The sequence below is a fragment of the Meriones unguiculatus genome, chromosome 11, assembly GCF_030254825.1.
Source record: "Meriones unguiculatus strain TT.TT164.6M chromosome 11, Bangor_MerUng_6.1, whole genome shotgun sequence".
Taxonomy (NCBI): Eukaryota; Metazoa; Chordata; class Mammalia; order Rodentia; family Muridae; genus Meriones; species Meriones unguiculatus.
The window spans coordinates 97083723-97105868 of NC_083359.1; the positions used below are offsets into that span (position 1 = coordinate 97083723).

The window sequence follows — 22146 nt, forward strand, 5'->3', positions numbered from 1 at the left end:
AGTTTTTTTCTTTATTATTATTTATTAATTACAACTTATTCACATTGTATTCTGTCCGGCTGTAACCCCCTCCCTCATCTTCTCCTGGTCCCACCCTCCTTCCCTCTTCTCCCCACCAAGTCCCTCCCCTAGTCCACTGATAGGGGAGATCCTCCTCTCCTACTATCTGACCCTAGCCTATCAGGTCTCACCAGGACTGTCCGGATCCTCTTCCTCTATGGCCTGGTAAGTCTACCCTACCAGGGGGAGGTGATCAAAGAGCAATGTAACCGAGTTCATGCCAGTGACTGCCCCTGTACCACCTAGTTTTTACAACCTGGAAGTCAGATATTATCATTGTCTCTGTGTACAGCCCAGACGCATTACCAGCACGTGATGCTGGAAAGGAGACAGGCTTTGAGACAGGCAGGCTACTTCCCTCCAAGGTCCGTACTCATTTTGGCTTGTATGTATTGTCCTAAGCGGCTCCTGCCTTTATTTTCCTTTGCTTCAAATACTTTTCTGGCTGCACATATGGTGTCCTTCTTCTGAGACTTGAACTGAATTTCCTCTTTGTATTTGTATCATCACTGATCACGCCCAAGGCAACAGTTGCTGGAAAGGGAGAACCCTGTGGAGGGAGGCTGGTTGACACTTCCACAGGGATGGTTCTGAGAGATGAACTCCTGTTGTTTTTATTAAGCTTCAAGAGAACTACGTACAAATTAGGTGATTGAGCACACTAGGCTTACAGGGGCACACCACCACACCCACATGCTTGTGAGGCAAACACTTCACTGCTGGGCTATCTCCCCAGTACCCTTAGTGTGTGTGTGTGTGTGTGTGTGTGTGTGTGTGTGTGTGTGTGTATGTGCATGTGTGTACACATGCGATTGCAGGTGTGTGCCATGGCACACATATGAAGTCTGAAGACAATTTAGGTGTTGGCTATTGCCTTCCACCTTATTTGAGACAGGTTCTTTGTTTTCTTCCTGATATATACACCACACTAGCTGGCTTGTGAGCATCAGAGCATCATAGGATTCTTGTTTCTATCTCCCTTCCTGGTCTTGGGAGCCCTGGGATTACAGGTGTGCACTATGACACCTGATTTTACTTGGGTTCTGAAGATCTGAACTCAGGTCCTTACCCTTGTGCAACAAGCACTTTACCCACTGAGGCATCTTCCTGCTGGTGCACCTTTTAAAAAACTCCTTTATTTACATTTCATATTTTTCTCCCCAACACCAGGTAGGAGAGAGAAAGTGTTAGTGGGAGAGGGGGTGCAGTTCTCTTAGCTGCTTCCTGCTGGTTAGGGTCATCGGCTTCCTTGGAGTCAGTCCAATCCTTGTTTCAGGAGATCTCCAAGTTCTTGTCTCACAAAAGCCACCAGGAGCAGCAAGGGGGAAGCAGAAGCAGCAAGGGGGAAGCCGGAGTACCCTTATTCTTTGAGCATCACACTTTCTGGGCTCTGGCATTTATTCTTTCTCCAGAATCCTCAGATTTAAACTATCTTCAGTTGGCAAAGAGCTCCTCTCAGAGCCTGAATGAGACAAATAGTCTACTGCTGTGGACCATCTGAATCAGTCCCACATCCTACACCTGGGGCCAAAACAGAAGCATGTTTATAGCTACATCTTCCCAGCCTCCTCAATGCCTTTTGCTTCTTTTGCTACATGGTCAAAAAATGAGACAGACAACATACTTGCCCTCATATTTTGGTTGTGTAGAGAGACATGAAATATGGATGTAGGATGACATGCTAGTGGATGATGTTGGAATTGAGATGGGAGGATAAGGAAGTGGGTGTCTTACAAGGCTCTGAAGAGGCAAAGGGAAGCCAGAGTTACTGCAGCACCTTCTAGAGGAGAGTAAGTGTGGAGCAGACAAAGATTAAAGGAAATTGTGCCAAGCCATGTTGAGATGAATGCCAGGGCAGGTGTTGCTTACAGAATTTGGTAACAGGAATGAGATAAAAGGAAAAAGGTTGATGACCAACTTCTAAGGGGCTGGAAGCGACTGTGTGAATGATGGGAGAACATGTTTGGAGAGAAAGAGCTGGAGCCCTCTTTTGGATGTCTGACTACTGAGACATTTATTAACCAGCTAGTGATGTTAAGTTGCCATTTGCTCTATGATTCTGGAATTTGAAAAGGAAGTTGATATTAAAAATGAGGTGAAAATTTCATGATTTCCTTGTTTTTAATTGCTGAGTAGTATTTTATTGTGTAAATGTACCACAATTTCTATATCCATTCCTCCATTGGGGGACATCTAGGTTGTTTCCAGCTTCTGGCTATTACAAATAAAGCTGCTATGAACATGGTTGAGCAAATGTCCTTGCTGTATTCTTGAGCATATCTTGGAAATATATCCAGGAGTGGTATAGCTGGATCTTAAGGTAGCACTATTCCTAATTGTCTGAGAAAGCACCAGATTGAGTTCCAAAGTGGTTGTACAAGTTTACATTCCCACCAGCAATGGAGGAGGGTTCCCCTTTCTCCACATCCTCTCCAGCATGTCTTGTCACTTGGGTTTTTGATCTTAGCCATTCTGATAGGTGAAAGGTGAAATCTCAGGGTCATTTTGATTTGCATTTCCCTGATGACTAAGGATATTGAGTATTTTTTTTAAGTGTTTCTCTGCCATTCGATATTCCTCTACTGAGAATTTTTTGTTAATCTGTACACTGAAAGAAGCTAAGCAAGATGGAGGTCCTTGGGTAAGATGCTCAGTCACATTCAGAAAGGCAAATGGGATAGACATCGGAAGAGGGTGAAAACAAGGAACAAGACAGGAGCCTACCACAGAGGGCCTCTGAAGGACTTTACCCAGCAGGGTATTAAAGCAGATGCTGAGACTAATAGCCAAACTTTGGGCAGAGTGCAGGGAATCTTATGAAAGAAGGGGGAGATAGAAAGATCTGGAGGAAACTGGAGCTCCATAAGGAGAACAACAGAACCAAAAAATCTGGGCACAGGGGTCTTTTCTGAGACTGATAATTTAATCAAGGACCATTCATGGAGATAACCTAGAACCCCTGCAAAGATGTAGCCCATGGCAGCTCAGTATCCACGTGGGTTTCCCTAGTAAGGGGAACAGGGACTGTCTCTGACATGAACTCAGTGGCTCGTTCTTTGATCACCTCCCCCTGATGGGGGAGCAGCCTTACCAGGCGACAGAAGAAAACAATGCAGCCAGTCCTGATGAGACCTGATAGGCTAGGTCAGATGAAAGGGGAGGAGGACCTCCCATATCAATGGACTGGGGGAGGGGCCTGGGAGGAGAAAGAGGGAGGGAGGGTGGGATTGGAAGGGCAGGAGGAGGGGGCTACATCTGAGATACAAAGTGAATAAATTGTAATAAATAAAATTTAATTAAAGAAAGAAAAAATAAAAAATTAGGTGAATGGGTGATAGTGTGAAAAGGGTTTATCAATATGTATAGGTCTGTAATTTTGAAGTTGAAGGGTGAAGTTTAAGTGCTATTTGGTGACACTGACAAAAATTTGGAGATTTGTAATCTCCATATCCCTGTGGCTTCTGTTGCTGATAAGTGCACACATATTGTTATGTTATGTGTTGTGTGTTATGCACACATATTGCTGTGTTTTGTTGGCTTTAGTTAAAATGGGGAGTAGACTAGTTTGAACACAAAGCAATTTTTATAGGCCTATATGTTAAAGGCTTGGCCCTCAGCTGGTGGAACTATTTTGGGAAATGACCGAAATTTTAGGAGATGGGGCCTAGCTGGAGGAAGTAGGTCACTGGGAGTGTGACCTGGAAAGAGAATGCTCCTAGTCTCTTTCTGTCCCTCTCTTCCTGCTTCCTGTCTGTTGTAGGGTTTGCGTCTGTGCTGCTCCAGGCCTTGCACCGGGATGCTCTGCCTTGTTACAGGTCCAGAACTGATGATCACCGAGATGACACCCATGTGCCACTGCTGTCAGCTTGAATGACGCCTAGGTATCAATGTTGCATTACTTTGAATCTGGCACATCCTCCAAAGGCCCCGGGGTTCAAAGCTTGTCTGCTATTCCCAGTGTGTTGAGATTGAGAAGAGATGGGGTCTAGAGAGAGGTTGTCTAACTATTGGGAGCATGTAGTCAAAGGAGATTGTGCTGTTCTTCTTCCTCCCTTTGTTTCTGGACCACCACAAGGTGACCCGCTGGCTCCACTCTGCGTTCCCCACCACAATGGGCCGTCCTGCCACCGTGTAATGTCTCACCACCGTCTCAAAGCAACCGCACCAACACATCACGACCTGGAGCCTCCGAACTGTGAGCCAAAGCACACTTTGTGGTTATAGCAACTGACAGCTGACACAAAGCTCATGATCACGTGGGGTTTCTTTTTGAGTCATCTTTAGTGATTTCTTTTTATCTAAAATGTTCGTGATGCAGCAGTCTTTGAATCTACATACGATACAATCATGATTTTACCTCAAGACACAAATGTCATTCATTCAAAATGAGGCTGTTGACTGTAGGAAGCTAGTTCTGTAGACATGGTTATGAGTTTAATTGTATCTCTCCAAAAGATATACCAAAGTCCTAATCCCCAGTACCTTGGAATATGAGCTTGTTTGCAATTTATGTCATTACTGATGAAATTAGTTACAAGAAGATGATACTGTGGTGGGACAGAGCCTTAGCCCAATGTGACCAGTGTCCTCAAAGGACAAGCAGAGACACACACAGGGCAAAACACCATGTGGTTTTAGCAGCAGGAATGAGAATGATGCTATGGATTGCTGGTGGCCACCAGAAGCTACAGGGGTGAAGAACAATTCTCCCCAGGCTTCAGTGGAGCAAGGTTCTGACACCCTAATCATATTTATCTGTAAATAAATAATTATAACTAATAAATTATTATATAAATTATTATATAAAAATATAATAAATAATTATAAATAAATACACAATTAGTGTTTTGGGGGGGGTCAATCCGTATTTTGTTACAACAGGCCTGGAAACAAATACAATGCCTACCTGTGGTCTTTTTACAATGTGTTTTATTTTATTGCTTCTTTAAAAAAAAAAACATCCTTTTTAAAGGCACATTTCAGTGGCACCTAGAAACCTTCAATCATGGGGACAGTAAGTCTAGAAAAAGCAACTTAAATCTAGGCAGACTTTCTCTGCCTTCTTTTAAAGTAATACTGGCTTCGGCTCCTTTGGGGGTTTGTTGTGTCATTGTTGTGCTGTTTTGCCATTTGTGGATATAGACCATGTGTGCAGTCCCGGCATCATGGGACTGGGGAGTGAAGGAGGAAGGAGAATTGTGAATTCAGAGTCAGTCTAGACATTACAGGGAGATCCTGCCTCAAAACTCCCAGGGCTGGGGATATAGCTCAGGGGTGTAGGACCTGCTCAACATGTGAGGGTCCTTAATTATTTCAGTCTTCAGCATCACACACACACACACACACACACACACACACACGGAGTATTTCTTACACAACATAGTTAAGAATGATAATTAGTTCAGTACCTTGTGACATGAGAAAAAAAAGAATAAATATAGAGGAAACTCTTATTTTGGAGGGGGTTAATGTCACTGTAGATTTGCCCTCTGCAGTACAATGGCAAGAGGAGCTCAGTCCCTCAGGTCCCTGATATCTCCTGGGAGTGGAGGGTCATGGAGGAAGTCTATGCAAGGATACTACACAGTATAAAAAAGATGAGCCAGTCAGCAGTGGCATGTGCCTGTAATCCCAGCACTCAGGGAGTGTATCTCTGTGAGTTCCAGGCCAGTCTGGTCTACAAAGTGAGTCCAGGATAGCCAAGGCTACACAGAGAAGCCCTTTCTCAAAAAAAAAAAAAAAAAAAAAAAACTTTAAAAAAAAAAAGAAGCAGATGAACCACTGGATGTTTAGAAAGGTACTCTTCTTGAGACCACTTCACTTTAAGCTCAGATGGAAGCCAGGGTAGAACATGAGACATCGCTCAGCACAGGTACCTCTGAGGAGCACTAATTTAGCACTGTCTGTGTGTAGAGCTAATGGCCTAATTGGTGTCGGTTACACTATAGTGAACTAATCTGTGAGGGCTGCAAGCTGGTCGGACCGTGCACTTCAGCCATTACTTCTCTTGGATGGGCATGTGCCAAGCGTTGGTAACAATACTTTTCAGTGAAGTTCCCTGAGCCATGTGCTCTGCGAACATATTAATGCCGAGGGACCAGACATTGAGGTAGCAAAGCTTATATCCTATTATGGATGTTCTGAAGCCTGGTGGGCATTTCCACTCACTTGGAGAGCTGTCTCCTTTTCAAATCAGAAACCATTCTCCTTTACCATCACAGAGGGGACATAAACATCTATTGTCTTTAGAAAATAAATGCTTTAGTGGGGTGCCCTGATAGGGCAGCTACTTTGGGAGGCTGGGGCAGGTGGATCACTGGTGCCCAGGAGTTTGGGATCAGCTTAGGCGACATGGCAAGAACCTAACTTAAAAGGGAGTTCATTTTTCTCTATTGCCCATATAGTATGTGTTCACTGAAGTGCTATTAGAAAATATTAAAAGAAAAACACACACACACACAAAGTGGGAAAAACCAGAACAATCATTGGTCCTTAGGCACAATTTTTATTCATCCCTCCAGACATATTTCTGTATACTTTTATCCCCTCCCAAGTGTTATGATGCCATGCTCTTAAAATGTACTCTGTGTCCTGTTACTAATATACTGTAATTTCCCTTTATGTGGGTTCCCATAAACTAACAAGCCATCCCTTGTTGATGGACTTCTAGATCTGTTCTTGTGCTATTGTGGATATATCTTATTAACTCCTCTATTTAAGTTATCTGACATAATTTATTGCCTTAGGAGAAAACTACAAGTAGAACCAATGTGATACAATATATACCTTTTACACATTTGAGACGTATTTCCTGTGTCTCTCACAACTTTGTTTCTATTTGTACCCCCACAATAATATACAAGAAGGCCCACAATACCTTAAACTTTTTCTGTTCACAACTCCTTTTGCCTGAGAAATTTTTAGAAAGCCCTGGGAAAGCAGGTTTATAAAATGGGTATACAGATCAAAAATTCACTGACGGTTACTCCTAAAGAAATTTATTTTAAAACAGTTCTTTGGTATAAATATAATTTTATTATTTTTGAAAGAAGGTTTGCATGCTAGTGAGATGGGCGTGCTTACTTATTTTCACATAAAGAATTAAATCTTGGCTGAATACTGAGGGACATAGAAAATCGCCTTTGTTTTTCATCCTCTTTTTTTTTTTCTTTCTTTCTTCTGTTCATGTGTGTGGTCTGCATTCGTGTGTATGAAAGCCTTTGCATTTGTAGGGGACACACACTTGCATGATTACACATTCGTGTGTGCCTGCAGTTGTGTGTGTACATGCGTCTGTGCGTGTGGAAGTCCAGGGTTGATGGCAAGAATCATCCTCCGTGGCTCTTCCACCTTATTGGCTGGGGCAGGATCTGTCAATCAAACCCAAAGCTTAAACCTGTGGCTCTAGCGCAGCCCATTTGCTCTCGGGAGCACCTTCCAGGGCTGGAATTACAGAGGCCGCTTCCCAGCCTGGCGTTTCTGTGGATCCGACTCTGGTCCTCACACTTCCGTGGCGAGTCCTTTAACAACCAGGCGTCTCCCCAGCCTCTTTGCGACATTTTTAGAACTGATCAATATTTTGATCTCATAATTGTCAATCCTAAGAATACCACTTCCCATGAATACATTGTACAGAAATGTACAATGTATGCTTAGAGCCATTTCAGGAGCTGCTAGACATTCTGTCCTAATCCCAAGCCAAAATTCATTTAATGATTTGTTACAAATTCAAGTCGGCAACTGAAACAGTGTGTGTGTGTGTGTGTGTGTGTGTGTGTGTGTGTGTTCATCCTGGGTACTGATGCACGTGTGTGTGCCTTGAAGAGGTCAAAGGCATGGGTGTCATCATCAAGCCCCGCCCACCTTTTTGGTTTCCCTGTTAGGTCTCCTTGTGGCCTGGAACTCACCAAATAGGCAAGGCTGGCTGGCCAGTGAGATCCAGGTATCCTCCTGTCTCCACCTCTCCCTGTGCTGGGATTCCAAGCAAGTACCACCATGTCCATCTTTTTCATAAATACGTGTTTGGACTCATACTCTCCTGCTTATAAGGCAAACACTTTACTGACGAGCAATCTTCTCAGCCCCCAAATGGCAATTTTTAAAATCGATCATTCTAATACAACACTACAGAAAGATACACTAGCGTGATACATACTGAGGAAATTATTAAAAGCATTTTCCCCACAATTACACCGTTAGGATACTGTTAGAGCAGAGAACTGTGTGCGCAGTAAATACACTGCAGCTCGTGACATCACGACCTCCATTCTGAGCCAGGGTGCTCTAGGTAAGTGTTTACTGGCGTTGTGTGGGTTGGGCGCATGTGCAGTGCAAAGCGCCCGTGTTCTGTGTTCATAACCAAGGCTGCAGGGAAGTCACATAAGTACCTGCTTCCGGAAATGCTTTGGCTTAATTACGGTTTGGTTTTTAGTTCATTTTTGGCCGTTCTGGGTTCAGAAACCATTCACCGTGGCCAGCTTTGTGGACTCCACACGCTCAAACGTTCAGTTATAAAGCCCTACGCGTGATCATGCCGGTAGTTTAAGAAGCCAGGCGGGGAGAGGCAATGGATAGGCAGGCCTGGCCACCTGAGTTGATCCCTGACCGCCACATAGGGGAGCAAGAAAGAGCCACATCCACAGCTGGGTGGTGGTGGCACACACCTTTGGTCCCAGCGCTTGGGAGGCAGAGGCTTCCAGATCTCTGTGAGTTCCAGGCCAGCCTGGCCTACAGATTGAGTTCCAGCACAGCCAAAGCTACACATGGAGAAACCCTGTCTCAACAAACAGACAAACGGAAAACCAAGTCCATAAAGTTGTCCCTTGATCTCCACATGTACACCATGACACACACACCCCACATTATATACATGTACAACAATAATAAAATAATAAAAACTTTAGAGTTAGGCTCTACGTTATTACTTATTTCCTTATTATTGCAGGGGTAAGATTTAGAATGTTTTTGCTGTTTAATTTCAGTGTGTGTGTGTGTGTGTGTCTGTCTGTCTGTCTGTTGCTGGGCCATGGGTACGCTAAGCACACCAGTCTACTAGCGAGCTATATTCTCAGCTCCTAATTTCATCTGTCACCTCCCCTTCAGCTGTCTCCCTGGGCTTTCTGGATCTTGAAGGCTGCTTTTGCTGCATTCTGCCCTTCATTTATTCCCAGGTATGTGTCACGCTACTTCAGGCCTTTTCCAGGACACTGAGGCCAACCAACAGGCCCCTGTAGACCAACCTCCTTTCATCCATCGCCTGGAAAAAAAAATGGCTGAGGTAGACAGCTCATGGTTTTGTTTTACTGAGACAGGGTCTCTCTCTGCAGCTCGCCTAGAACTCCAAGTTCTCCTACCTCAGCCTCCCTGGTGCTGAGATTTAGGCTTGAGCCACCGTGCCCAGCTTAGTTTATGTTTTTAAAACTCAGCTTGTGAGTTGCTGTGTTGATACCAGGTGAGGCCTTGCTGTTTTACCCATGCCTGCCTAGAACTGCTGCGCTCAAGCGATCCTTCCACCTCGGCCTCCCTGCGGCCTCAACCAAAGGTTGCTCCATTTTGTTGGTTTACAACTCACAGTTGCAACTTTTTTATGGATGGAGCTCCCTCAGGAGAACCTGGAGCAGGTGGGAGTGGAGGCTCTCCTTGAAGAGGATGTCATCCTGGACAAACAGTTCCTCTCCGCTGCTGAACGCTTCAGTGAGCTTTCAGTCTACCATGGGCCAGCACTCTCTTTGATTGGCCTGAGACCTCCCTCTCCCTGGATGTGGCAGCTGAGAAGGAAACAAGGTTTCCCCGCTGCAGGCTGCAGGTTGGGGTTGAGCTGTGCTGTTGACAGCCAAGGCGACCTGTAGCTTAAGGGTGAAGGGCATGCATCTCCGGTGGCCACCGGGCTCATTTGGGCCTCAGTTCCCCATCTGTGAAATGGACCTTCTCCACAGGGATACTGTGGTGCTAATGGAAGGTTAGGAGTGTGGAGAGAGAGATGGAGCAGGGTGGGAATGGATGGAAAGGTTGAGGGTGAGCAGGGGCGGGCTAAGGGGAACACAGAGGCCAGCCTGAATCCTTGGAGGGAGAAGGCCAGCATGTGTTGGTTCCCATCCCCCCTTCGGTGTAGACTTTCCCACGCCGCGCTCCCACCCTGCACGACGCGGCCCCGCACGTGAAGGGGAAGCAGCGAAGCCGGCGGCGCGGGTCGGCCCAGGTCGCGGTGGCGGGGCCGCGGCTGCGGGCTGCTGGGCGCGCAGAGGGCGCATTGTGCGGGAGCCCTGAATGGAGCCGGGCTGTGTGCGGGGCGGGCTCAGCCGGATTAGCCTGCTTTCCCATGAACTACAAAAGAATGCTCGAATCTGGGGCATTTGTCATCAAGGGGCAGGCTGCGCAGGATGCAAGGTAACCGGAGCTTTCCCCGGGCTGCCGCAGTCTTTGGGGACACGGGTCACTCTAATCCTTCCTGTTTATATTGTGAGCGCGTCGGCAGCGAGGCTTAAGCGGGGCCGTGGTAAATACGCCTCGCAATGCGGGCATTCCTAACCGGCTACGTCCTCGGCTTGCTTTTTATTTGTAGTTTGGGGAAGGGGCACTGTTGCCTCCCATTTATTTGGTCCCAACCTAGTGGGGCTGAGCAGCTGCCACAGCAGCGCTACGAGGCTGCCTTTCTGCACACGGAACTGGCAGTTAGCCCTTGTGGATTTCTCTCCTTTGCACAGTTGTTTCCCTGGTTTATTTCTTCTTTCGTCCTCCCATGACTGAGGATTTCGGAAAATTGTAATAGAAAACTATCTAGGCACGGCTAATCTAACAACAGCTAGTTCTTGGGGGGTGGGGGGTGGGGCAGGGATGAGGTTCCTAGACCTGTTTGTAGAAGCCAGGAGATAAGCATACTGGTAGGACCTTGTTAAGATTCACAAACAACGCATTTCTCTTTCATCGGAATTTGATGTCTTTCGGAACCTACAATCCCAGGCCTGTGAGTCTGAGCAATTAGATTGTTTGTGGATGGTGAAGTCTGAGGTCACTCCACTTCTAAATGCAGCCACAAAATACACCAACACGCTGCAACCTGGGAGCCAGAGCTCATGGACAAGTGGCTTCCTCATGGCTCGGTGATGCTTTCCCATCCCCCAACCCCCCAAAAGGCACAAAGACCTATGGGGGCCAAAGGATCAGGCTGTGTCTAAACTTGTTCTCAAAAGAAGAGTAAAGGCATTTTTCCTTATTTGTTCATTTATTACTTCACTCTACAACCATTTAAAAGTGTTTAAAAGAGTCTGAGCCCCGAGTTGGGATTATGAAAAGTACTATGATGTTCTGCTTGTGGTTGGTGGGGGGACTTGAGGAGAGGGCCAGAGGGGTCAGGACAACAGCACTTAGGGAAGCTGAAAGGGAAGCTGACAGGATGAGGGCCCTTTGAAGGCACTATTAGCCATAGGTCCAGAATGGCTTAGCAATGACCCTGACAAAAATTCTTATTCTCTAACTCCCCCCTGTCTGCAGAGGGCAAGGGAACCCAGACCTCCTGTTCTTTTTCCCTTCCCAGTCTCTCCCATTCCTGAGGTCCTAGTCCACAAGAGGCAAACTTCCACCTCTGAGATGCTCCTGGCCTCAGCATCTAGTCTATGGTACTCAGCTGAGCTTTGGTCCCATTTAAAGTACCAGAAATGGTGGTGGTTGGAAGAAGATGGTTAACGGGGCAGCATTTGCAAACACAGCGAAGGGAGCTTACTCTGTCAATGGTGACCAGCAGAGGCCTTTGTCTCAGAAACATGTGCTTCAGATTTCTGCAACACATACACAGCAAGCATTAACTCCAGCGTTTATGTGTTCCCTTAGCTGGGAAGTTGTGTTACCTGAGCAGAAAATTAACAGAAACAGACAGACACACAGACACATACCACTTGATTTGTTAGGGTCCCTCTCCAACAAATCATGCCAAGCAAACTCGTGCACTCTCTCTTTCTAGAGAATGTTAAATACAGTTAATATAAGAGGTGTCTGTTTCTAGGAACTATGAGCTACCACATGCAAAGTCTTAGACAGAAAGGTAATTTCTTGTGGCTAGAGAAGTTAAGAGTGTTTGCTACTCTTGGAGAGGACTTGCGTTGGGTTCCCAGCACCCGTGTGGCTGTTTACAACTCCATAATTCTAATTCTGTGGAATCCGTCACCTTCTTCTGGGCTCCTCAGAGCACCAGGCATGCTTGTGGTTCACATATACACATGTAGGCAAAAACATTCACACACACAAAATAAAAATATTTTTAAAGGTAACGCTTTAAAAACTAGACTAATATGTCAATGTTTGTTCGCTAATCACTTTTGTAATTACATTTAAAAAAAAAACTAGCTTTTCAGATAAACAGAATGTCAAAAATCAAGCATTCAAGGTGCATCTGAGGAAAAGCAATTGCGCGAGGCACCAGTGTGAGCACCTGGCCTTCCATCTTGAGTGTGAGACCGGCCAACGATACGAGCTACTGGAGCAGCAGATGGGAAGGTTTATTCATTTCCTTGTCCAAGGAGATAGTCAGCATTTTCATAATTAAAGTTGCAGGTTCTGAGAAGCATGATAGAGGCGTGCGCCACCTCTGGTTACTTTCCTTTGTCTTTATTTGTAACTCACTGTCAGATGTTTTAAAGAAGACATCCCCCTTATCAAGCCGTCCTCTTGTTGGCACTGACATGCAGTGGCACATTTGTGTGTAAGGGTTTACTTAACTCTGGGCCAGGATGTCTCTCAGTGGTAGAGCATGGACAAGGCCCTGGTTTCCAATCCTCACCATGTGCTGTGAAACTTAAAAATTCTTCAGCTAATCCCCAGGTGGACTCTCTTGAAGTTAAAGGGTAGAATCTGCGGCTCTCTGTTCTTACACTAAACAGACCTCTCCCAGGACGGCCTTCCTGAACCCTGGATCTGCGCGGCTGCCTCTGACGCTGAACCCATTAACACTTGCAATCCCTCTGTTGAATTGCCCACTGAAACAGCACCTGCCTATTTAATGCCTGCCCTTTCTGCTCCTGAAGCTCCCGAGGAGAGACTGTTCAATCAACTTCAAGAATGTACCCTCAGTACCTAGCACATAACCTTTGATCAATAGCAATTGTTCAAGTAGTGAATGAACTCAGACTTTTTATAACTTGAAGATACCAGAAAAGAATCTCTTGGGACTAGGGGTGAGGCTCAAGGACAGAGCACCTGCTCAGCAAATACAGGGCGCGGAGTCCAAGCGTTAGCACCACCAAGCATCCAGACTCTAATTTGATCCACTTTTCTGTTGTTATTGTTTTATTCTTCAAGACAGGGTTTCTCTGTGTAGCCCTGGCTGTTGCAGAACTCACGCCATAAACCAGGCTGGCTTCGAACTCACAGAGATCCTCCTGCCTCTGTCTCCCGAGTGCTGGAATTAACGGTGTGTGCCACCACTGTCTGGTTGATCTCTCTCTCTCTTTTAAGATCTCCTTATGCTGGTTCAAAGACATCTTTTCTACTAAAGGGCAGGAGGAGCTTGAGACTACCAGCTATTTGTGGTTAGCGAGCAGCGCGCGATACTTACTTTCTCATTACAGTGACCAAGTGCCCTGCAGGAAGCAGGCACAGCAGTGTCAGCCTTTAGTCAGTCCCAGCTCTCAGGCGGCAGAGGCAGGCAGATCTCCGTGAGATTGGGACCAACTCCAGGCTAGCGTAGCTAAGGCTACACAGAGAGGCCCTGTCTCAAAACAACAATAACAAAACCCAAAACAAAGAGGCAGTTGGAAGAAGGATGGGGTGGTGTTGGCTCACGGTTTGGTGCAGTCATGGTGGTGCAGCTGTCATGGTATAGCAGGAGTATGAGGCAGCAGCTCAGGCCCTCAGTCAGGAAATGCAGTGAGCTGAGTGCAGGTCCTTTGCTTGCCTCCCCCTCCCGGCCCCCTTTTTTATTCAGTCTGACACTGTGCTGGTTTGTTATTGTCAAATCAGAGTCATCTAGGAAAAGGGAGCTTCAGTTGAGAAATTGCCTTCCTTAGATGGGCAAGTTGGGGAGCATATTCTTAAATAGTGATTAATGTGAGAGGGCCCAGCCCACCATGGTTTGTTTCTGTTCCTGAGCAGGTGGTCCTGGGCTGCATAAGAAAGCACGTTCAGTGAACCCTGGGACCCTCACCAGTAAGCAGACACCATGGTTTCTGTCTTAGTTCTGCCCCCTGATCTGTGCTTGATTTCCTGTCCTGCCTTTCCTCAATAATGGGCTGTGAGAACTGTAAGCCAGATAAACCCTTTCCTTTCCCAGCTGGTTTTGATCAGTGTCTTGTCATAGTAGCAGAAAGCTAACAATGACAGGGACCTGTGCTGCCCACAGTCGAGGAGAGACTTTTTCACCAGTTAAACGTCTCTTGACAGACCCTCAGAGGTACACCCAGAGGTGAATCTCTTGGGATTCCAAATCCAGCCAAGTTGATAATATTAACCTTCATGGGGGATAGGTATAGGCAGTATTTATGCCTCTGACATTTTCTAAGCGGAAAATCTAAGGGTAGAATCTGCGGCTCTCTGTTCTTACATTAAACAGACCTCTCCCAGGACGGCCTTCCTGAACCCTGGATCAGCGCGGCTGCCTCTGACGCTGAACCCATTAACACTTTGGGTAGATCTGTGCACGGTCATTTTAACTGGGCAGTTTTCTTCTAGCTCAGCCTGCTGCTGGGCAAAATGATAGCTTTGTATTTAGTCCCCATCTTCCAGATTCTTAGGATTTAGTTGAGGAAACAATGCCGAGGCATATATACAGGAAACACTAGAAGATGGAAGAGTAAAATCAGTGCTGTAGATGGCAACTCTAGGAGGACTCCGGAGGAAAGGAAGGTGCTGGGAAGGGAAAGGGAATGGACAAAGATGAAAGTCAAAGATGCTGGACATGACCTTTAAAGAATAGATTGAGCCTGCTTGGGCTGTGAGAAAGGAATATCATAGCAAAGCACAGAATGAGGAATGACAGTGTGTGGCTGGACATCAATGCAGTCACCATTTGCCCGACAGGAGAATTCCAGAAGAAGGCAGCAAGGCAGCAAGGCACTGCTTTCAGACACTGAATTAATTATTTTTCTCATCGCTACGACAAAATAACTGATAAAAGCAACTTAAACTTAGGGAAGGAAGGAAAGAAGGGAGGGAGGAAGAAAGGGAGAGAAGAAGAAAGGGAGAGAAGAAAGGGAAGGATGGAAGGAGAAGGAAAGGAAGAAAGTGACTGCTGCTCCCTGGATGGTCAGACAAGAACCTTTCTTTCAAAGACCATTGACTTAAAAGTGTCCCCATTTTGGTATTTATTTCACACGGGCGTTGGGCAAGCAGCATGTGTACTGTGATGGCTGCATACGGCAATGACCTGAGGTGTAAGCTTGGGGAGGCTTCTCATCTGCTCATTGGAAACGTTCACCTCCTTTGTCTCTTGAATATCCCTTCTCCCATGTTCCTGTCATGTTTCTGACGGATTCCATTTAAATTTTTATGAAAATAATTATGCTCACTTTTAAACTTTCTCTAGTTTAGTTTTCCAGCTGTGAGACAAGCCATTCTGCCCTGTCACACACTCTGTCAATGCCTTCCTCCTCCCTAGAGCTGCAGAGATCACTACAGACCTTTGCACACCTGTCCAATTCCCACAGTGCCTCCCGTTCATGCTTTCCCTTCAGTCTGGGCCACTGTCTTCACCTAGGGCAGGGTTTCTTAGCTACAGCAGAAGGGGCACTTAGGGGCAGCGACTTCCTTGCCGTGAGACCTAGCTTCTGCATACTCAGCAGCACCTCAGCTTCTACCGCCACTATTCCAGTCTTATCACTTCTGTTACAGCTGGAAAAATGTCTAGGTATTGCCATGTGTTCCCTAGATTGAGGTGGAATAGGAGTGGAAGTAGGAAAGGTATAGGAAATACCATCACCCCTGCTTAAGATAGAGTGCTTTGGCACAGGGGTTCTCAACCTGTGGGTCGCAACCCCATTGAGATCCAATGACCCTTTCACAGGAGTCACCTAAGACTATTGTAAAACAGACATTTACATTACAATTCATAACAGTTGCAAAATTATAGTTATGGAGCAGCAATGAAAACAATTTTATGCTTGCGGTCACCACAGCACAAACTGTATTGAAGAGTTCTAGTGTTAGGAAGGTTGAGAACCGCTGCATTGGAATCCTAAGTTGTGATCGGCCCTTGGTACATCAGAGAGCCCCTCTTTGCTGCTGCAGATGGCCTTCAACATGGGGAGGGAAGCTGGAGCCAGGCTGGAGGTAGGCCCCGAGACTTATGGTGAGCTAAACCGACACCTTTTTATTACGTCTTTAGAAAGGTGTACTTGGTGCATTGCAACCTGGCCTCACCTGCAGCCCAAAAGGTAAAGAGCATGATAGACACAGCCACACTTGGACTAACGGCTGTTCTCTTTTTCTGCTGACCTGCCAGGTAAGGTCAGCCTTGGGAACAGAGACCTAGATCATCGCGATATATTTACAGAGAAGAAGAGTCCAAGTTTCAAACTCTGCCTTCTTTGTCAAGAGGCACACATTTGGTTTGGTTTCATTTTTCTTGGGGGGGGGGGGGTCAACAGTTTCCTTACAATGTTCTGTAGGATGGAGCAAGCAATATGTGCCAGAGCTTGGGAGTGCAGTAGCTTGAGCATGTCCTGACACAGGTCAGGTTTGAATCAGACACCTAGTGTAGAGCCAAGCCTGTTTGGCGGGAGAGACAGAAAGGAGCTGTCAGTCTTGGGCGGTCAGACAAGAACCTTTCTTTCAAAGAAAGGTTCCACTCTTTCCACTCTCAGTTAAATGCCTTTGCTGTTTGGTGGTACTCTCTGTCACTACTGAGGGAAGTCACCCAGATGGCCTCGCTACGGGCAGTTCTGATCCCGGAAAGGCCACAGTTCCAACTGTAGTACCTTGAATTTGATATCCGTAAGTAGACCCGCTTGAGTTTACAATTTTGTTTAGGGGGAAAGGGTTCAAAGAGTAAGATTTATTCATGCAAAGGCATTTAGGCACAGGGCGCAATATGAAAGATGGCCCAGGGGCAGACATGAGAGCTCACAGAGAGGGATGCTGACAGACAACGAGAAAACTAGAGAAGCTGAACATTGGAACAAGGAAAAGCCATAGGGAAATGCCTGAAAGACATAAAAACAGACTTTAAATATAAAATCCCATCCCATGCATGGCTAATTTACCTGAAACTTATTTATTTATTTATCTATTTGTTTTTAAGTCCCAGGCAGGCCCATGTGTTAAAAGATGTTTCCAAGCGTTGGGAGGAAATGAGGTGTGGACTAGACACTGAGATAGTGTTCATTACCTGCCCAGAAGCCTTTACTCCTAACTTTTACTCCTGGCAGCCGCTGGGCAGAGTTCATCTCAGCAGTCAATTGGGATTGGCAGAAGCTTATTTTCATGTCGTTCGTGATTGGTGTGGGGGCGGAGCTGAGACTCTGTTGCAATCAGGAAGGAAGGTGTGTTGCTTGGTGTTCCTTGTCACTTCAGTTGGACTAGGAGGTTTGTGGGAGGTCAGTGAGGCGCACTTCCGGGGGTGTCTGTGAGTTTGTTTCCAGAGATGGTTATAACCTGAGGGCTCTGACCCAACCAGTGCATTAATCCTTCAAGTGACCAATAAGACGGTGGCATCACTAGGAGGCAGGGTCTTTGGAGGAAGTTGATCAGTGGGCGTGTCCTCACCCTGTAGCCTCTCTCTCCCCTCGTGGCTGCTTTGGGGTGAGCTGACAAGCCTTCTTCTTCACGACTGACTGAGACCCCTAAAACTATGAGTCAAAGTGATCTTTCCTTCTGTAGGTTGCTTCTGTTGGGAATTTGTCAGAGAAAGCTAACACACAAAGGAAAATGTACAGAGAACTTCCCCTCCTGGATCAAAAGAGAACCCAGGACAGTACCATAGTGAGCCATGGTTTCTAATTCTCACACTCAGAAGGCAGAAACAGGAAGATTTCAGATTTGAACGCAGCCTGGGTTAGATAGGTGGCTCTGTCTAAGAGAGAGAAACTATTGCCTCTGCCTTTTCTCACTTGCTGGGATGCCAGTGAGAACTTAGGATACATGAAGTATCATCAGCCAGCTTTGAAGTCTGAGATGACAAACATTTGCATAAGAAACCAATATACACTACATAGAAGAACAGAGAAAAGGAAGGCGTATTTCAGCGTAGTCCTCCCCTGAAGGCATGCCCTCTTCATACTCCTTAGGGCAAATAGTGAATAATCTTTGTTCTTTCATATCTGGGGAAATCAAGCCTGGAGGCTTGTCATGCTAAACATGTCAGCCTACCACTGAGCTACACCTCCAGGCCAACCATAACTAATCTTTACAGCTTCCAGCTTGGTGAAGTGTTTTCTTTGTCATGCTCTAACATAGGCCAAGAGAACCAAAGGACTCCTGTCCTATGTGTTCCTATTTCTCATGTTTTTTTTTTAATTATAGTTTTGTTTTCAGTCGACACATAGTGATTTTATTCACTTATGAGTTACAGTGTGACATGTGCTATATGTAATGTGTAATGATCAGAGCAGAGTAGTTAGCATAGCTACCACCTTGGGCACTTAGTACTTCTTTATGCTTTGGAGCATCGAGGATCTTCTGTAAGAGTTGTTTTGAGCCATCCATTAATTGTCAACCAACCATGGCAATCCCACTGCCCTCTAAATGTTCCCTGTTTCTTTAAATGATGCATTAAACCAAGTTCTGAAGAAATGACATACATATTTAAAAAAAAAAAAAATCTGAAAAATCCCGAGAGCTAAGCAAAAGGTTATGGAAAAGTGGCGTTCTCTACAAAAATAACAGGCTACATACATATTTGCTCGATATTAGGAGAACAGCACTGGCTTTGGAAAACATTTTACGATGCCTGGTGTTGTTGATCTTGGACGTGGTTATCTTATTCTCTGTCCAGTGGTGGATTCCCACCAAGAGGCAGCCTCCTCCTCCCCCTCTTTTTGTTCTGACGGGGCTAATGATCCCTATGTGACAGATACAGCAAAGAATGCGTTCGGTTCACATATGGATTTGATGAGTCGCTCTGCAATGCAGACTCCGCGGTTGTATCTTTGCAGTGATCTGCTCTCACCTGTGTCCGTGAGGTGTGCCAGGCGCCAGCAACAGCCGTCACCTCAGACTGTCAGGCGCTGTTTGCCGGCAGAGGTTCGGCGACCAGAGGTTTCGAGCCGTGTCTTTTGTCCCACCTCATATTTTCATGTAGTTTGGAGTAACGAACATGAAGGAATTTCCAGCACAATGTTTGCGTTCTGTTTTCCCCTTTGGGTGCGCATTAATCGTGTGCGTCATCTTCCTGTGAGGGAAATAGACTCACTCCGCTCCCTGCTTTACCTTCTCGCCCAGATTCCTGTCGATTCCTTCTCTGTTGCTGCTGCTGCTGCTTCTGTTATGTTTTGAGAAATTTTGTAATGAAATAGGGACGAGGACCTTGGCTCCGTTGTTAACAACAGAAAATTGGTCAGGCCTTTCCCCACCTCTCTCCTGTCCTCCGTCACAGGGAAAGAGTGATGCTTGCAATGAATGGGACTGAAGGTCATGCTGCCTGGCTTTGTGGGGACAGATGGCCATGGCTCATCATGTTAGCAAGAAGCTTGATGCTCACCTCTGGACATCAGCTGCTCACTATGTATATGACGTGATAATTTAGCTTCAGGTGGCACCAACCCTGGTGCTGTCTGTTTGGTCTCCTGCCCCCAGATTGGCAACTATTTGGACAGTGGCACTTTCCTCCCTGTCTTTTGCTGTGAAACAAAGCAGGCTTTTCAGTATAACAATGAAGATAGCCACAAATATGGCTGCATCTACTATTGTGACCCCGCTCTGCCAAGAAGGTATTCTGAATTTAGAACCCCAAGAGACAATTTTGTAAGCTATCGGAAACAAAATCCTTTTCAGACACTGTTTTATATGACTTATAAATAGGATTAACTACGTTAGTCTTCTTAGCATTGTATTTCCATTTAAGGGAAATATAAGTTAAGTGCGGACATGGGAAAATATCCAAGGATATAAGCGGCAAAAGGGAAGTAGAAGGACACTTTGCATAAATATATTTATTGGCACAAAGTATGTTAATGACAGATAATATATTTGGTTCTCTTTTAGTGGATCTAAAAGAGTTAAACTGTGGATCCAGAGTCAAAGCAAAGTGGCACTGAATTACATTGAAACTTTTAGAAGCTGTTGAAAACGTAAGCAAACCAGACACAGCCCTCTGACTGTGAAGACATGGGCACCCCAAGGTTGGGTGGGTGGCTTAGGTGGAAGCCACTGAGCAGGGCAGGGGTTGTCTGGACATGATATCCACCAAGAGATGGAACACAGCTTGGTTTAGAAAGAGTGTTAACTTCCTTGCTTGTTGCAGCTTCATTGACAAATTCTCCATTTCTGAAGGGGCTTCAAGTTCTCTGGAGCAAATATGTCATCGATAGGGCTTAATTAATACACATTAATACATAACTCTGTACAAATATGTATAGAGTATGAATTTTACATAGCAGGCAGCTGTTCCTTGGGTTGCTGGCTAAGGCTCCCAGCTAGAGAACGTCAGAAACCTTTATTATTTATATTCCTCTGATGTTTCATGACATAAAAACAGCATGTAGAATACATAGCACAATAACGGAGACATTATTGAGCCAGGGCTACCGAACTTCATGGTGCAAGAGAGTATGGAGGTCTACATCATGACATCTCTACTTTCACCAAACACAAGTTTATGCTTATGTCAAAGTTCTCTGCTTAGTGGAGAAAGATGGAGAATGTGGTGAGTTGTGAAATCAAAGGAACTGTTCTTTCTTTGAGAAGTTACATTTTTACAGTAAACCAATTTTTTCAAAAGCTCTAAGTTTCCCTCCTGACAGGCCTGAATCAGAGCTCACAGGCTGTTAGATATTCTTCCCATCAGTTGGATTTCATCACTGTGACAAAGTACCCGAGAGATAAACAACTAATAAGGGAAGGAAGATTTGCTTTGATGTGTGGATCCAGAGGTTCAGTCTGTGGTCATTTTCCCTGTTGTCTTGGCTCTCTGTCATGGCTCTGTGACAGTGTCATGGCAGGAACATGCCTTGGCAGTGGATCTCAACCTCCCTAATGCTGTGACCCTTTAATATAGTTCCTCATGTTGTGGTGACCCCAACCATAAAATTATTTTTGTTATTCTTAACTGTAATTTTGCTACTGTTGTAAATCAGAATGTTAATATTTTTGGAGACAGAGGGTTGCCAAAAGGGTCATGACCTATGGGTTGAGAAACACTGCCATAAAATGTTCTTCTCATAGCATCAAGGAGGGAAAGATGGAGGAAAGGGCTGGAGTCAGTGTCGGGGGTTGGTCTGGTGCTATGCATTCAGATCCTGAATTACTGGTCCCCAAGATCAGAGTGCAGCCTCAAGATCCAATCGCAGTTCAGATGAGCACATTCTCACCTAGACCAAGTGATGTTGTGTAAACTTGGCTCACCAATATTCTCTGACTAGTTAAATAAAGTAGCTGACAGCTTATAGCTGGGCAGAAGAGAAGTAGGCAGAGCTTAGGTTCCCGGGGTTAGGGTCAGATGGAGGCCATAGCGGGAGAGAGAGAAACAGAAGAGGAAACAGGAAAAGAGGGAAGTCACCATGGGGCAGTATGGACCATGAACATGTGGCCAGGAGGACTGGTCTGAAGCAATAGAAGCAGCCCAGGCAGGAATAGTTATGCCAAGTAACTTGGGGTGTGTAGCTGGGAAATAGGAAAATAGCTCAGAGGGTTGATATCTGCCCAGTTATGGTGCCTTTAGGTTTTTGTAAATCCAAAAGGTCTCTGTCTTGATTATTTGATGCTTAACTTTGGTAGAGAAGCCCTGGAGGGTCTAATACCCCTTGGGCAACAAGTTCGGATATCCCTTCCATGCCTGCAGTGACCGCAGTGACCCACTTGCTATACTAGAGTCCACCTATGAAACTCAGCCTCGTGCCGAAGGCACCACAGCTGGGGACCGAGCATTCAGCACTTAAGTCTGGGAGACATTTCCCATCTGAACTAGAGCAAGGCTACGGCCCTACCCTGCAGCCTTTCTGCTCCTCC

At 45.7% G+C, this 22146-nt stretch overlaps 1 long non-coding RNA gene across 3 annotated transcripts in view; it reads left to right on the forward strand.

The window, feature by feature from the left end:
• Positions 1-10167: 10167 nt before the first annotated feature.
• LOC110560380 (uncharacterized) overlaps positions 10168-22146 on the forward strand; it is a 59297-nt gene continuing 47318 nt past the window's right edge. Inside the window, exon 1 of one of the 3 annotated variants that reach the window (XR_009584654.1) lies at positions 10168-10446. This is a non-coding gene — a long non-coding RNA (uncharacterized LOC110560380). The remainder of the gene's footprint in view (positions 10447-22146) is intronic. The other 2 variants (XR_009584653.1, XR_002477128.2) reach the window with 2 other exon arrangements.